The sequence below is a fragment of the Bactrocera neohumeralis genome, chromosome 4 (genome assembly GCF_024586455.1).
Source record: "Bactrocera neohumeralis isolate Rockhampton chromosome 4, APGP_CSIRO_Bneo_wtdbg2-racon-allhic-juicebox.fasta_v2, whole genome shotgun sequence".
Classification (NCBI taxonomy): Eukaryota; Metazoa; Arthropoda; class Insecta; order Diptera; family Tephritidae; genus Bactrocera; species Bactrocera neohumeralis.
This window is the reverse complement of record NC_065921.1, coordinates 51,697,764-51,711,682: the sequence shown is the minus strand read 5'-3', so window position 1 is coordinate 51,711,682 and position 13,919 is coordinate 51,697,764. Positions and strand designations below refer to the sequence as shown.

The 13,919-nt window shown below is 39.0% G+C and overlaps 1 pseudogene; it reads right to left on the bottom strand.

Annotated features, from left to right (window-relative positions):
* Positions 1-12,118: 12,118 nt before the first annotated feature.
* On the bottom strand, positions 12,119-12,721 carry LOC126755749 (uncharacterized; annotated as a pseudogene).
* Positions 12,722-13,919: the final 1,198 nt, after the last annotated feature.

The following is a 13,919-nucleotide window of genomic DNA, read 5'->3' as shown; positions in this document are numbered from 1 at the left end:
CTTGTTTACATTTCCGTTTAGATCAAAATGGGCCTCATTAGACATAAATACGTAAATATAGAGGGCTTAATTGGCTTTTTATATAAACTTTATACGAAAACAGATTAAAGTCGTCATGAATTATTCGTTGTATTGACCATCTGCTAACTCCAAGTTGCGCCGATAAATTGCGAGTCGAAACTCTTGGATTTGAATGAATTGACGATGTAACACCTGCCATTGTTTCTTACAGTCTCCTTGTGATACTTCCAGATTCGGTAAACATGTTTACTAATAATCATAATGGTCCATCTACTTGGGGGAGTGCCACCAAAATCTCGTCTAAATTCTTTTGGACGGAATTGACGAAATGCAAAACATGTAACCGCTGCACTATTCCAACCCTTTTTTCGGTATCCCATGTATTCATTTTGAAGCACTTAAATAATATTCTGCCAAATAAAAAACAATTAACAGCCCTATTCTCATGCCCTCACAAAAGTCACCAACCTCACTACAGTGATGTTTCTCACTATAGTGAGGGTTACCTTATTCTGGCAAAAATTCAAAAGCTCAAATGCTCACTATTATCACAAATATCTGTGACGTGTGAAAGCAGCCATCATAATACAAAACATCTGTGTTTGTTTTGTTTTACATCAATATTTGACATTTTTTAAAAAATATTTGAGTGTTATAACTAGCATGGAGGAAATGTTCTTTGTGTATGCGGCAATTGTTGAGGAGGGGGAATCGGGGGGTAGGAGGAAAATTTTGAAGGGTTTACGAGACAAAAGCGATCCTTTTACTATGCAAGACACAACAATTATAAAAACCTTTCGATTCCCAAAATCGCTATGTAAAGTACTTATAGGTGAATTGGTGCCGCATGATGTGCAGAGATCGAGTATATCTTTTGATCTGCGTTTCCTGGCGTGTTTGTATTTTTACGGGCATGGCTCTTACCCAAAATTCGTTGGTAATAGTTATATGCTCTCTATGAGCCAGTCCTCTGTGTCTAGAGCTCTGCACTTTATTTCGAAATTAATTATGGATGTTAAGGGCAGTGAAATTTATTTCCCTTCAAGCGCTCAGGATGTTTCAGATACAAAGAAGGGGTAAGATAAATAAATAAAAATAAATATAAATAAATAAATAAATTTTCTCTTAAAGATTTTGCACGAAATTTGGGATCAAGGGCACAATCGGCGCAATCGATTGTACCCATATTGGGATTGTTTCACCCTCAAGCACAGACGCATACATATCTTTATTATCCATTTGTGTTTTTGTTTGTTTATTTTTATTAAAACAGCTGTTTGACAGCAAAAAGCTTTTTACCTCACGTGGTGACTTTTTTAAGCTTTTTTCTTATGAGGTTTGAGCGAGAATAGCCCACAAAATATGCCTCACAAGAAATCTCTCAAATTTTTCCTCTCAACTCAGTTGAGAGGTTTTTTCAGAATAGGGCTGTAAGTCGATTTCTCACACAGAAAACAAGTTATTACCGTTTGTTTTTGTATCACGATTCGTGCGCCACCCTGTACACTTTGAAAATGAGAAAAATATAACTACAATACAAACGCTTACTTTTCAAATATAAAAATTTAAATTCAAGTTTTCAGAATAAAAAAAAACTCAATAACGTTAACAAAATAAGGCTGAGCACAAATATTGCCTTGAAGGTATCCTTTCTCTCGTCCAAAAATTGTCAAAATTGGACAATACCGTTTTAAGATTCAAGTGATTAGGGTTTTAACGGAAAGTATTCATCAATCTGTGAGGTCCTGTATTGGAATTCGGAAATACCTAATATATTGAATTTCGAACTGATAATGGTACGTTGTAATGCTAAAAATGGTCAAAATGAAATAAATAATAATATACATATAATATTATGCTAATGCTTAATGCTGAAAAGTTGTGAAATCAGTCTTCGAATTTCCTACTTCCTTGTGTTACATATGTTGTTTTACGTAATTGTAGTATGCCGAATATATAAAATTGCGTGGAAACAGCTTATCGAATATTCTTGCATTATGCCAGAAGTTAATGATATCAGTCTAGGCCTTCTCACATACTATATACTTGTATCTCATTCGGTTTCTTCAAATAAAGCATGCTGGATTATTACCCAAAATTTAAGTACTCTTGCTACAGAGTATAATAGTTTTGTTCACCTAATGGTTGTTTGTACCACCTAAAAGTAATCGATGAGCAAAAAATAGTAAGACTTTGTTCATAATTTTAAAATTCTTAATTTATTCTTTAAAATCTAGGTCATCCCTCTCAAAGTAATCCCCCATGGCCCCAATACACTTTTGCCAAGGTTTCTTCCAATCCTCGAAACAGTTGTTAAAGTAAATTTTCTCCTTCAAGCGCGTAGCGATTCACGTTTAATGAAAATTTAAGTATGCTCTGGGCATCGGTCACTAGATCACCTTTGGGGGCTCTACAAGAGTATGTTCCGATCTTAAAACCTTCAGTTAGCCGCCTCATATTTTCGTAGAATTTTTGAGCTTTATCCCTGTCGACCAGCTTATCAAGTTCTTCATACTCACGCATTTTGGCCTCTTTCTTTTTCTGTCTGCAAATGCGTCTCGCGTCCCTCTTCAACTCTCGGTATCTATGCCATTCCGCACGCGTTGTGGTCGATCGTAACTTTGCGAGGTAGGCAGCCTGTTTTCTCTCCGCTGCAACACGGCACTCCTCGTCGTACCAGCTATTCTTTTGCATTTTCCGAAAACTAATGGTTTCGGTTGCAGCTGTACGTAAGGAGCTTAAAATGCCGTCCCACAGTTCCCTTATGCCGAGTTGTTGACGAGTGCTCTCAGAGAGCAGGAGTGCAAGCCGAGTAGCAAATCGTTCGGCTGTCTGTTGCGATTGCAGCTTCTCGACGTCAAACCTTCCTTGTGTGTGTTGACGTGCATTTTTTGCTGCACAGAGGCGGGTGCGAATCTTGGCTGCAACAAGATAATGGTCCGAGTCGATGTTAGGACCTCGGAGCGTACGCACGTCTGGAACACTGGAGACGTGTCTTCCGTCTATCACAAAATGATTGATCTGGTTGGTGGCTTTTCGATTCGGAGACAGCCAGGTAGCTTGATGTATTTTCTTGTGCTGAAATCTAGTACTACAGATATCCATATTTCGGGCCCCGATGAAGTCGATCAGCCTCAACCTATTTGGGGATGTTTCGTCGTGGAGGCTGAATTTACCGACCGTAGTGCCAAAGATACCTTCTTTGCTGACCCTGGCGTTAAAGTCGCCAAGCACGATTTTGACATCGTGGCGGGGGCAGCTCTCATAAGTGCGTTCCAAGCGGTCATAGAAGGCATCTTTAGATTAGATTAGATTTATTTATGAGGAATGCACTTTGACCTTTGGTCTATTGTGCCCTCTCCTAAATCACATGGACTCACTTAGCCCCAGCACATCGATGAATTCCAATATTCCACTGGGTGCTAATGAGTCGATACAATCCCTGTCCGGAAACATGGATCCGAGGGTCTTAATCCTGCGTCTGTGCAGTCGATCAGCAGGTGTTCCGGTGTTTCAGGCTCCATGTCGCAGAACCGGCAGTTAGTGCAAGAAGATAGGCCCATGTTATATAAATGCCTATTTAACTTACAGTGGCCATTATAAAATGCGACCAAGAGCCTAAGCTTATTCCTGGTTAGGTTGATTACAACTTTGAACCTGCTCATGTTGTACCCTCCCATTAGCAACCTGGCATGCCGCATGCTCGTTGCCAATACTTCTTTCAGGACCTACCATTTTGGTGGAGGCTGCGGAGCGAGCGAGCTCGTCTGCCAGTTCGTTACCGGCTATTCCTTTGTGACCTAGCACCCAAATTAGGTGCATCTGGTTTCTTTCCGCAAGTCTGTTCAGCCTTTCTCTGTACTCCTGCACTAGCAGCGACCTGATCTTGTAGGAGGAGATCGCTTTTAGTGCTGCTTGACTATCGCTAAGTATGGCTATCCGCTCATTGCGATAGTTGCGATGGAGGTTTATCTCTATACACCGACTTATGGCAAAGACTTCCGCCTGGAAAATGCTCGGAAACTCCCCCATAGGTATGGAGAGCTTGGTGCGTGGACCCGCGATCCCTGCACCAATTCCCTCCGACATTTTTGAGCCGTCGGTGTACCACCTCAAAGTGCTGTTCCTCAGCAGCAGTTCAAGGGTGGAGTTGTTCCACTCATCCTTGCTTCCGAGGGTGACCTTAATGCCTTTGTTGCTTTGACCAAGGTCAGGTCCATGTGCTACTTCCACCGCAAAGTGGAGTCTAGCGTGAGACCAAGGTATTTGACCTTATTGGTCATCTTTATCACTCTGCCTCCTAATGTGAGGTTCCTGAGACCGGGTAGGGACCTGCGTCTCGTGGACGGGACAGTAGTCATCTTGGAGGGGTTGATGTTCAATTCAACGCCCCTGCACCATCCCTTTGCCAGGTTTAGACCCCTTTGTATCAGGTCGCAGAGAGTGTCCTCATATTTGCCTTTGGCTATAATAACAATATCGTCCGCATACCCTTGGCAGCGGATCCCATTGTCCGTTAGCATTGCTAACAGGTCGTCTACGACAAGACTCCACAGCAGGGGTGGACACCCCCCTGTGGACAGCCTCTTGTTGTGCCGAGATGAATACTTTTATCTCCCACTGTGGTCTCAGCAATTCTGGTGCGCAGTACGGCTTCTATCCATCTACGCACCGGTGCTGCCACATTTCTTTTCTCCAGTGCTCTGGCCACACTCCTGTGGGACGTGTTGTCAAAGGCACCTTCGATGTCCAAGAAAGCGCAAAGCATCACCTCCCCGTTCTCCAGAGAACTCTCTATCCCAGAGGTTAGCTGGTACAGAGCAGTACTGGTAGATCTGCCCGCTCTGTACGCATGCTGAGCCGCATGCAAGGGTGCCCTCTTCAGCGCTTTCGGTCTTATGTCATGGTCCACGATCTTCTCCATGGTTTTTAGCAGGAAAGAAGTCAGACTGATTGGCCTAAACGATTTCGCCAATGAGTAATCTTTCCGTCCTACTTTGGGCATGAAGATCACCTTCGCTGTCCTCCATACTTTAGGGATATACGCCATTGCGAGGCTCTCTCGCAGCAGCCGAACCAGGTATGGCACTAAAAACTGCTCCCCCTGCTGTAACTGCGCTGGAGAGATGCCCAATAGTCCCGGAGACTTGAATCTCTCAAACGAGGCCATTGCCCACCTGATCGAGTCCGCCGTATACAACTGCTTGGCTATCCTCCAATCCTCGCGGGATGGCCTGTGTTCGATCACGGGTAGACACTGGTCTTCCCGAATAGTCTCCGGGAAGTGCGCCCGCAGAAGCTCCGTAGCTCTGTCTTCTGCGCTGGTCGTAAAAGTCCCGTCACCTCTTTGTATTGCTATTGCTACGTCGGTCGTACCTCTAGCCAGAGCTTTATGCAGCCGAGCCGCTTCTGGTGTGGAGGAGAAATTTTCGCAGAATCTTCTGAAGCTTGCCTGCTTTGCAGACCTGATCTCCTTATTATATAAGGTGAGGTAGCTCAAGGCATCTTTGGTCACATCGTCCTCCTCTTCCGTCGGGGCGTGGGCGCAAATCAGCGATATGTTGAAGAACCTCGCTTTGATGGGGATTGTGGCTAGACGTTAATTCACCGCAGTGAATGATAGTACTCGGCGACGGAGTCTCTCTCCCACCACGAATCCCACACCAAACTAGCGCTCCTTTATATGGCGACTGTAGTAAATGCCACAAGGACCTACTCGTTTCTGTCCTTGTCCCGTCCATCGCATTTCTTGGACGGCGGTGATGTCAGCCTTTATTTTCACGAAGACATCAACCAGCTGGGTAGCGGCACCTTCCAATTAAAGGACCGGACATTCCAGGTGCATGCCCCTAATTCGTAGTCCTTATTTCGTTTGCCATGGTCATCATCAAAAGGGGGGTCTCTCATTCGAGGCTGATAGTTAATTTTCATTGGTAACCCTTCTCACTTTAGCTCGCCTGACTCTATCCTCCATATATTACTAAGCGTCAAAACCTCATGAACTCGTTCAGCTGTCAAAGTTCAGGAGATTTTTACGTTTAACAATTGAAAACGTGGGATGGTCGGATCGAAATCTACGCAAAAAAATATGTAAACGGAGGGGTTTGTTGCCTCACTCTAGACCACAAATGTATTTGATGTTTTGTCATGTGATGCATCATAGTATTAATTTTCAATGGAAATTATTAAAAACTTTTACTAATTGAGAGCTAACAAGCTTTATGCCGTTATTAAGTATTGAATGTTCAAAAGTCAGTTATTTTAATATAGCATAAACATATGTATTTAAATAATTTCTCCATATGACCACAATTTTTAGCAATTTTCAATTGTAATAAATGTTGGGTATTTTAATTTAAATACCCAAAAACTATTATTTTTAATTTTAATTTAATGTTAATTTTGAGACGCTCTCACTCTGGAATAAGTTGGACATCCCTTTATCCCTGGATTTCATACAGATCGACACATGTACACATTTATTTTAAATTATATCTTCTTCTTCTTAATTGGCGTAGACACCGCTTACGCGATTATAGGCGAGTTAACAACAGCTTGTTATTATATACTAGTACAAAAATAGTTTTAATTCAATATATAACTTATTGTTCTTTTTTATTTATTTAACAATAACAAAAGTGTTACAAACTGTCAAATAACACTGGTAAAAAACAAACCACTTGTTTTTTGTGACATGAACAGAACAAAGTGTTTATTATGTACAAATTGCCCCGAATGCAGAAAAGAGCTACATCACTTATAGTTTTTTTGCTATGAGGATTTTTGTTTAAGAAAACAGCGCTATATATATTATTTTATTAACCAAAGAGTACCTTAAAATGTTACTATCGATGTTTTTCGGAGATATTTTGTTTTGGGAGTATCCCTTAACAATGTCCAGCAGTAATCGGCAAGCAAATTGGCACCCCACTTGCCTTGGTACCGTTTCTCCAAAACAGAAATGTGGAACCGTTTCCCCTGTTCGTCACTTACGGCCCCTAGATTTTAGGGGAAAAAATCCTTCCATCAAGAAAGTGAATTTTAAGGGACATGTTGCAACCCATGTTTTATAGGCAGTAAGTAGTTCAGGCACAAGATCTTTGTAATTGTCAACTTTCACATTTCCAAGAAAATGTTTAACAACGTTTTTAAAGGCTTTTAGTTCCATTGAGCATTTCCTCAAATTTTTTATCTTTCATTAGTTCTCTTATTTGCGGACCCACAAATATGCCCTCCTTGATTTTTGCTTCACTTGAAAAATTTTTTTCAGATACAAGCACCCTCTTCCATTTCTGTCCATTGCCTTAACAAAATTCTTCATTAAACCCAATTTAATATGCAAAAGTAGTAGTAATACCTTTTTGGGATCCACTAGAGGTTCACTGGTAACGTCTTTTTGTCCCGGAGTGAGTACCTGACGTACTAGCCACTGCTTCTGTACAGTCCCATTCGCAAAGGAATCAACAATATTTCGTATATCCTAGTTGCATTCCAAGAAAAAGGGCTTTTACTTTTAGGTCTCCATATATTGCCCAACCATACTCATGATAACGGATGTGCTCTAAAAGAACTCTCATAATCTCATATGATTCCTTCATATGAACCGCACGAGCTAAGAGCACAGACAAGAGGAATCAATGAATCACGTGGATCATGTTTCTGTCCTAGTGCGTTAAACAAAAGGTTAACTTCTGAACAGTATACCAGATCTCCTTCTTGAAGAAAGCAATTTGTGAGGTATTCTGCCTTTATCTGTAAAAAGTAATATTTACATCACTTTGAAGGTTTCAACCTTTTAGTCTGGATGCTAAAGTTCGGATTTCGATTTTGAAAGGCTTAGATCTCGAACTAAGTCATTAAGTTCACCCTGTGAAATTAGATGCGGCACTGTTGAACATCCTGGTAAATCAAATAAAGGATCGGTTGTCATTACCTTTGTGGTTTCTGTAACATCACTTAAAGATCTAGTCGATTCTAGTTTTTCATAGAAACTCCAAGATCCTAGTGCTTTTGGAATAGGAAGTTGTTCACTGTATTTGACAGGTATTAAAGCTGATAGTATACTTATGTTTAGACTTCGGTCCAATACCTTTAATATTCGTGAGGCAGAAATAGCAGTCTGTAACATGGTCTTTAGGTTCTCTCCAAACCATTGGCAATGCAAAGGGCATTTTACGATTTGCAGAAATTTTACAACAGATATGAGAGGCCCATGCTTTGTCTTGGTCCTCAACTTTAATACTAAAACACAGTTCGCTTTTAGCACAAGCGTTTTTGCGGTTTAAAAGTTAGTTCTCCCCACACATAAAAAAAACTGTTGGCACTATTTACGCACTACCTAGACATTTTACCTAAAAATCTTAAACACAGTAATTTCCAAAACATAAAAAAATGTCAAATCAAAAACGTTTTGCTATCCAAACATAGAACACGTAACCGATTCGGACACCGTTAGTGTACTGATAAATTTTGTAAAATAAAATGATCGTAAAATACGCTGTTTACTTCAAACAAGCAGGCAGACCCGGTCTAAACCGGTCTATGAGGTGATGCAATATAATCAGCCCTATCACGCAATCCATCGTAGCAAAGCTACGAATACGAATGCCCGCTACGAATACGCATAATTTGCTATCATTGAATCCATGTGAATTCGAAACTTTTGTTGCCAGACTTAATTTTGAATTTTGACATTTCGAAATCAGCTGTGTAGATGAAAAAACTTAACAGCCCTATTCTGAAAAAACCTCTCAACTGAGTTGAGAGGAAAAATTTGAGAGATTTCTTGTGAGGCATATTTTGTGAGGCTATTCTTGCTCAAACCTCATAAGAAAAAAGCTTAAAAAAGTCACCACGTGAGGTAAAAAGTTTTTGCTGTCAAACAGCTGTTTTAATTAAAATTAAACAAACAAAAACACAAATGGATAATAAAGATATGTATGCGTCTGTGCTTGAGGATGAAACAATCCCAATATGGGTACAATCGATTGCGCCGATTGTGCCCTTGATCCCAAATTTCGTGCAAAATCTTTAAGAGAAAATGTATTTATTTATTTATATTTATTTTTATTTATTTATCTTACCCCTTCTTTGTATATGAAACATCCTGCGCGCTTGAAGAGAAATAAATTTCACTGCCCTTAACATCCATAATTAATTTCGAAATAAAGTGCAGAGCTCTAGACACAGAGGACTGGCTCATAGAGAGCGTATAACTATTACCAACGAATTTTTGGTAAGAGCCAAATAAATAAATAAATAAAAATACAAACACACCAGGAAACGCAGATCAAAAGATATACTCGACTTCTGCACATCATGCGGCACCAATTCACCTATAAGTACTTTACATAGCGTTTTTGGGAATCGAAATGTATTTATAATTGTTGTGTCTTGCATAGTAAAAGGATCGCTTTTGTCTCGTAAACCCTTCAAAATTTTCCTCCTACTCCCCGATTCCCCCTCCTCAACAATTGCCGCATGCACAAAGAACAGTTCCTCCATACTATAACATAACATCCATAACACTCAAATATTTTTTAAAAAATGTCAAATATTGATGTAAAACAAAACAAACACAGATGTTTTGTATCGGGTGATTTTTTAAGAGCTTGATAACTTTTTTAAAAAAAAAAACGCATAAAATTTGCAAAATCTCATCGCTTCTTTATTTGAAACGTTAGATTGGTTCATGACATTTACTTTTTGAAGATAATTTCATTTAAATGTTGACCGCGGCTGCGTCTTAGGTGGTCCATTCGGAAAGTCCAATTTTGGGCAACTTTTTCGAGCATTTCGTCCGGAATAGCCCGAATTTCTTCGGAAATGTTGTCTTCCAAAGCTGGAATAGTTGCTGGCTTATTTCTGTAGACTTTAGACTTGACGTAGCCCCACAAAAAATAGTCTAAAGGCGTTAAATCGCATGATCTTGGTGGCCAACTTACGGGTCCATTTCTTGAGATGAATTGTTCTCCGAAGTTTTCCCTCAAAATGGCCATAGAATCGCGAGCTGTGTGGCATGTAGCGCCATCTTGTTGAAACCACATGTCAACCAAGTTCAGTTCTTCCATTTTTGGCAACAAAAAGTTTGTTAGCATCGAACGATAGCGATCGCCATTCACCGTAACGTTGCGTCCAACAGCATCTTTGAAAAAATACGGTCCAATGATTCCACCAGCGTACAAACCACACCAAACAGTGCATTTTTCGGGATGCATGGGCAGTTGGCCACCAAGATCATGCGATTTAACGCCTTTAGACTATTTTTTGTGGGGCTACGTCAAGTCTAAAGTCTACAGAAATAAGCCAGCAACTATTCCAGCTTTGGAAGACAACATTTCCGAAGAAATTCGGGCTATTCCGGCCGAAATGCTCGAAAAAGTTGCCCAAAATTGGACTTTCCGAATGGACCACCTAAGACGCAGCCGCGGTCAACATTTAAATGAAATTATCTTCAAAAAGTAAATGTCATGAACCAATCTAACGTTTCAAATAAAGAACAGATGAGATTTTGCAAATTTTATGCGTTTTTTTTTTTAAAAAAGTTATCAAGCTCTTAAAAAATCACCCGATATTATGATGGCTGATTTCACACGTAACAGATATTTGTGTTAATAGTGAGCATTTGAGCTTTTGAATTTTCGCCAGAATAAGGTAACCCTCACTATAGTGAGAAACATCACTGTAGTGAGGTTGGTGACTTTTGTGAGGGCATGAGAATAGGGTTGTAAATTTTGATTAATAAAACTGAATTCGAACTGGATTCGTTAACGTTTTTATTTATGTTGCTTGAGGAAGAACGTGAGTGAAGTCGGCGTGATCTAAAAATTCACCGAAAATCACTGACGGACAAGAGCAACCCTTTCGATGTGGACGAAACAATGTACAGCTCAAGAATCCACAAAAATTCATAAAACAGGTTTATTAAAAAACTATCGCTTAAATAAGCCGGCCTTTACGTAAGTATGTCCTCGATGTTCTAGGTCTAGGTATGGTCTTCGGTTTTACGGTTTTTAGCTGAAGGAGGCTATCAGCATGGAGTGGTTAAAGACTTCGATATTCCAATGGCTCAGTCAACATTTTGTTGCATCTTAAAAAAGTATTGGGATTGCTTCAGTCCCATTTGTGCCCTCAGTGGATAAACCTCGAGTTAAGTAACTTTGAAAAAAGTGAAACGAAAAAGGATTTTTTACAGAAATGCGGATTTCCAGGCGCGATTTTGTGTGTACACGGGACACATTATTAAAATCGTTGCTAAAGGTAAGGTTCTCTATTATAACCGCAAAGGATACTTTAGTATCAATGCCATGATTGTAAGTTTTGTGACAAATTCACATTTCAAACATCTTAATCAATGCTTTGCAGATATGTATGTGACAATAATATGAAAATACGTTATGTGAATGCTCAGTTTCCTGGCAGCAATCACGACTCCCACATATGGAATGTCAGCAATGCTCGTTATTTTCATGAGAAAAAGTACCTTGATGGTGAACGAAACACTTGGCTTTTGGGTACTATACATACAAACATATATGTTACAAAAATTCCCAAAACGCCTTACAAATTTTCAAACATCAAAATCGTTTTATATTTGTACAAGAGATGCTAGATATGCCCTAGAACCATGGTTAATGACACCATTCCGTACCCCTCCCTCGGAAAGCCCAGAAGAGAAATATAATAAAATACATGCAAGAGCGACAAATATCGTTGAAAGAACAATAGGTGTTTTTAAAAATCGATTTAGATGTTTTTTGGGTGCTCGTGAGCTTCACTACGAGCAATGGAAGGCATCTCAAATCGTTAATGTTGCGGCAGCGTTACACAACGTTTGCATTCACTATCGCGTGAATGACGAAATTTTAGAAAATAATTCGGAACTAAATATTTTTACAGAAAGTAATGAAATTTTTTCATCAACTTATAATGATGCAGCTTCAAAAATCAGAGAAGCTATATGTGCAACACTTACACGAATATAATATCCTAAATAAATATTAACACAAAATATTTATAGTTTTAATTAAGTATTTATTTAATTATTATAATTATTTTTTGTAATGGCTTGCAATTTTTTTTCCTCTACTTCTAACATTTAATGTTTTTTGGAATTCTTAGTAGCTATCAAATTATCCATAGCTATGTTGTGCCTTCTAAATTCTACCACTTCCGCTTTTTTTAAATCGTTTTGCATTTCCAATGCTCTGCCTAGTCGTCGCATACCTAATGAAAGATCGTCCAACTTATCGATAACCTTTTCCTGAAATTCTTTTCGAATTGTAAGTTGTTCTTTTATTAAATCGGCTGTACATGTATCCGGTGACCTAGCAGTCCATTGATATGTCGGCCTCTGTCTCATTGCCAACGTCGGCTGACTTTGGTAAGCCCATGCTCACTGTATTTTTAATTCCACTTGTACTCGTCTCTAATGCGGTTAGTGTTATTACCGCTTCCTCCAATTCGCTGAAATGGTGCTGCTTATTTCTGCCGCCACCAGTAGCTGACTGCTCCTTTTTATTTTCCACCAATTTTCTTTTTATGTAGGCCTTCCAGTCAAGCCATATCTAATATAAAATAAGTCAAACAAGCTTTAAATTATCCTGTTACAACAATAAAAACTATAATTTTATTATATTACCTTCTTCCAGCTGTAAATATCCCTGATTGGCAGACCAACACTGTTGAGTTCTTGCGCCATATTGTTCCAAAAAGCTGCCACTTATTCTTTAGGGCACTTGGTAAAACCCTGCGCCATTTCAGGTTTTTGCTGTAACAGCTTAACTATTAGTGCATATTGCTGCTTGGTGGTAATTACTTAGGACCTGCGGAAATCGCATTAAGGATTATTTAGTTATAGTTTGAATTCAATAAAAACTTACATTTTTCTTTTTTTTTTTAATTTATTTCTCCGCTAGCAAAAACTTGTCGTACAAAAATTCCGATAAAATTCAAAATTTTCCGTTCCGAGTGAACTCGGTGAATGCCACTCTACGAATTTCGAACTTACGTTCGTAATTGTTCGAATTGCATGATAGCAATTTCGTATCTTTCCCGAAAAAAACAGTTTCAGAATTCTTCGATTTTCACCATGTTTGATTTTATTGAACAAAGAAGTGCGATAATGCACCATCTCATACTGCATTGGTTATTCGTGATCATTTCGCCATATTTTCAACTAATATCGTGCCGCAATCACCGTATTCGCCTGCTTTACATTCGTGTAACTTCTGGCTACTCAGCAAATTCACATGACCACTCCGAGGACAACGTTTTGACTCAATTGAGGATATAAAAGCTGAATCGAAGAAGGCTCTAATGGCCATCACAACGGACGATTTTTCCCAGTGCTATGATGACGGGAAAATTACTTTGAAGAAGATGAAATGGACAAAATTCAGCATTCAATTTGTTCACAGTAGTATTATAAAATCTAAAGCCGCAGGTAACAGAATATCTGTGGGTGATAGGAAAATTCTGTTTTTAGATTTCACTTTAGAGTATCAAACTACATTAGAAACACCTAAGGAAAATTATGTGTCAGTACCAGCGTAATCAGTCAGACCTCGCAACTGCAAAACTCTTTTTTTAGGTATATTCTATTTTCTTTATTTCTTTTAGTTCATTTATAAAAGATGTTGATAAGGTATCACTGATTTTTCGACAGATTGCAACCTTTTAATTGTTGCTAAATAAATAGAATTGAACAATAAGTTGAATATTGATGTAAGCCTCTTTTTTCACTATATAATGCAAAAAATGTGTACAAACGAATAAGTGAAGCGTTAGTGGGCAAAAAGATACAAACTATAATTAAAATTACGTTGTCAATAATCTATATAAATAAAAATGAATTGTTGTTCGTTAGTCTGATTAAAACTCGAGAACGGCTGGGCCGA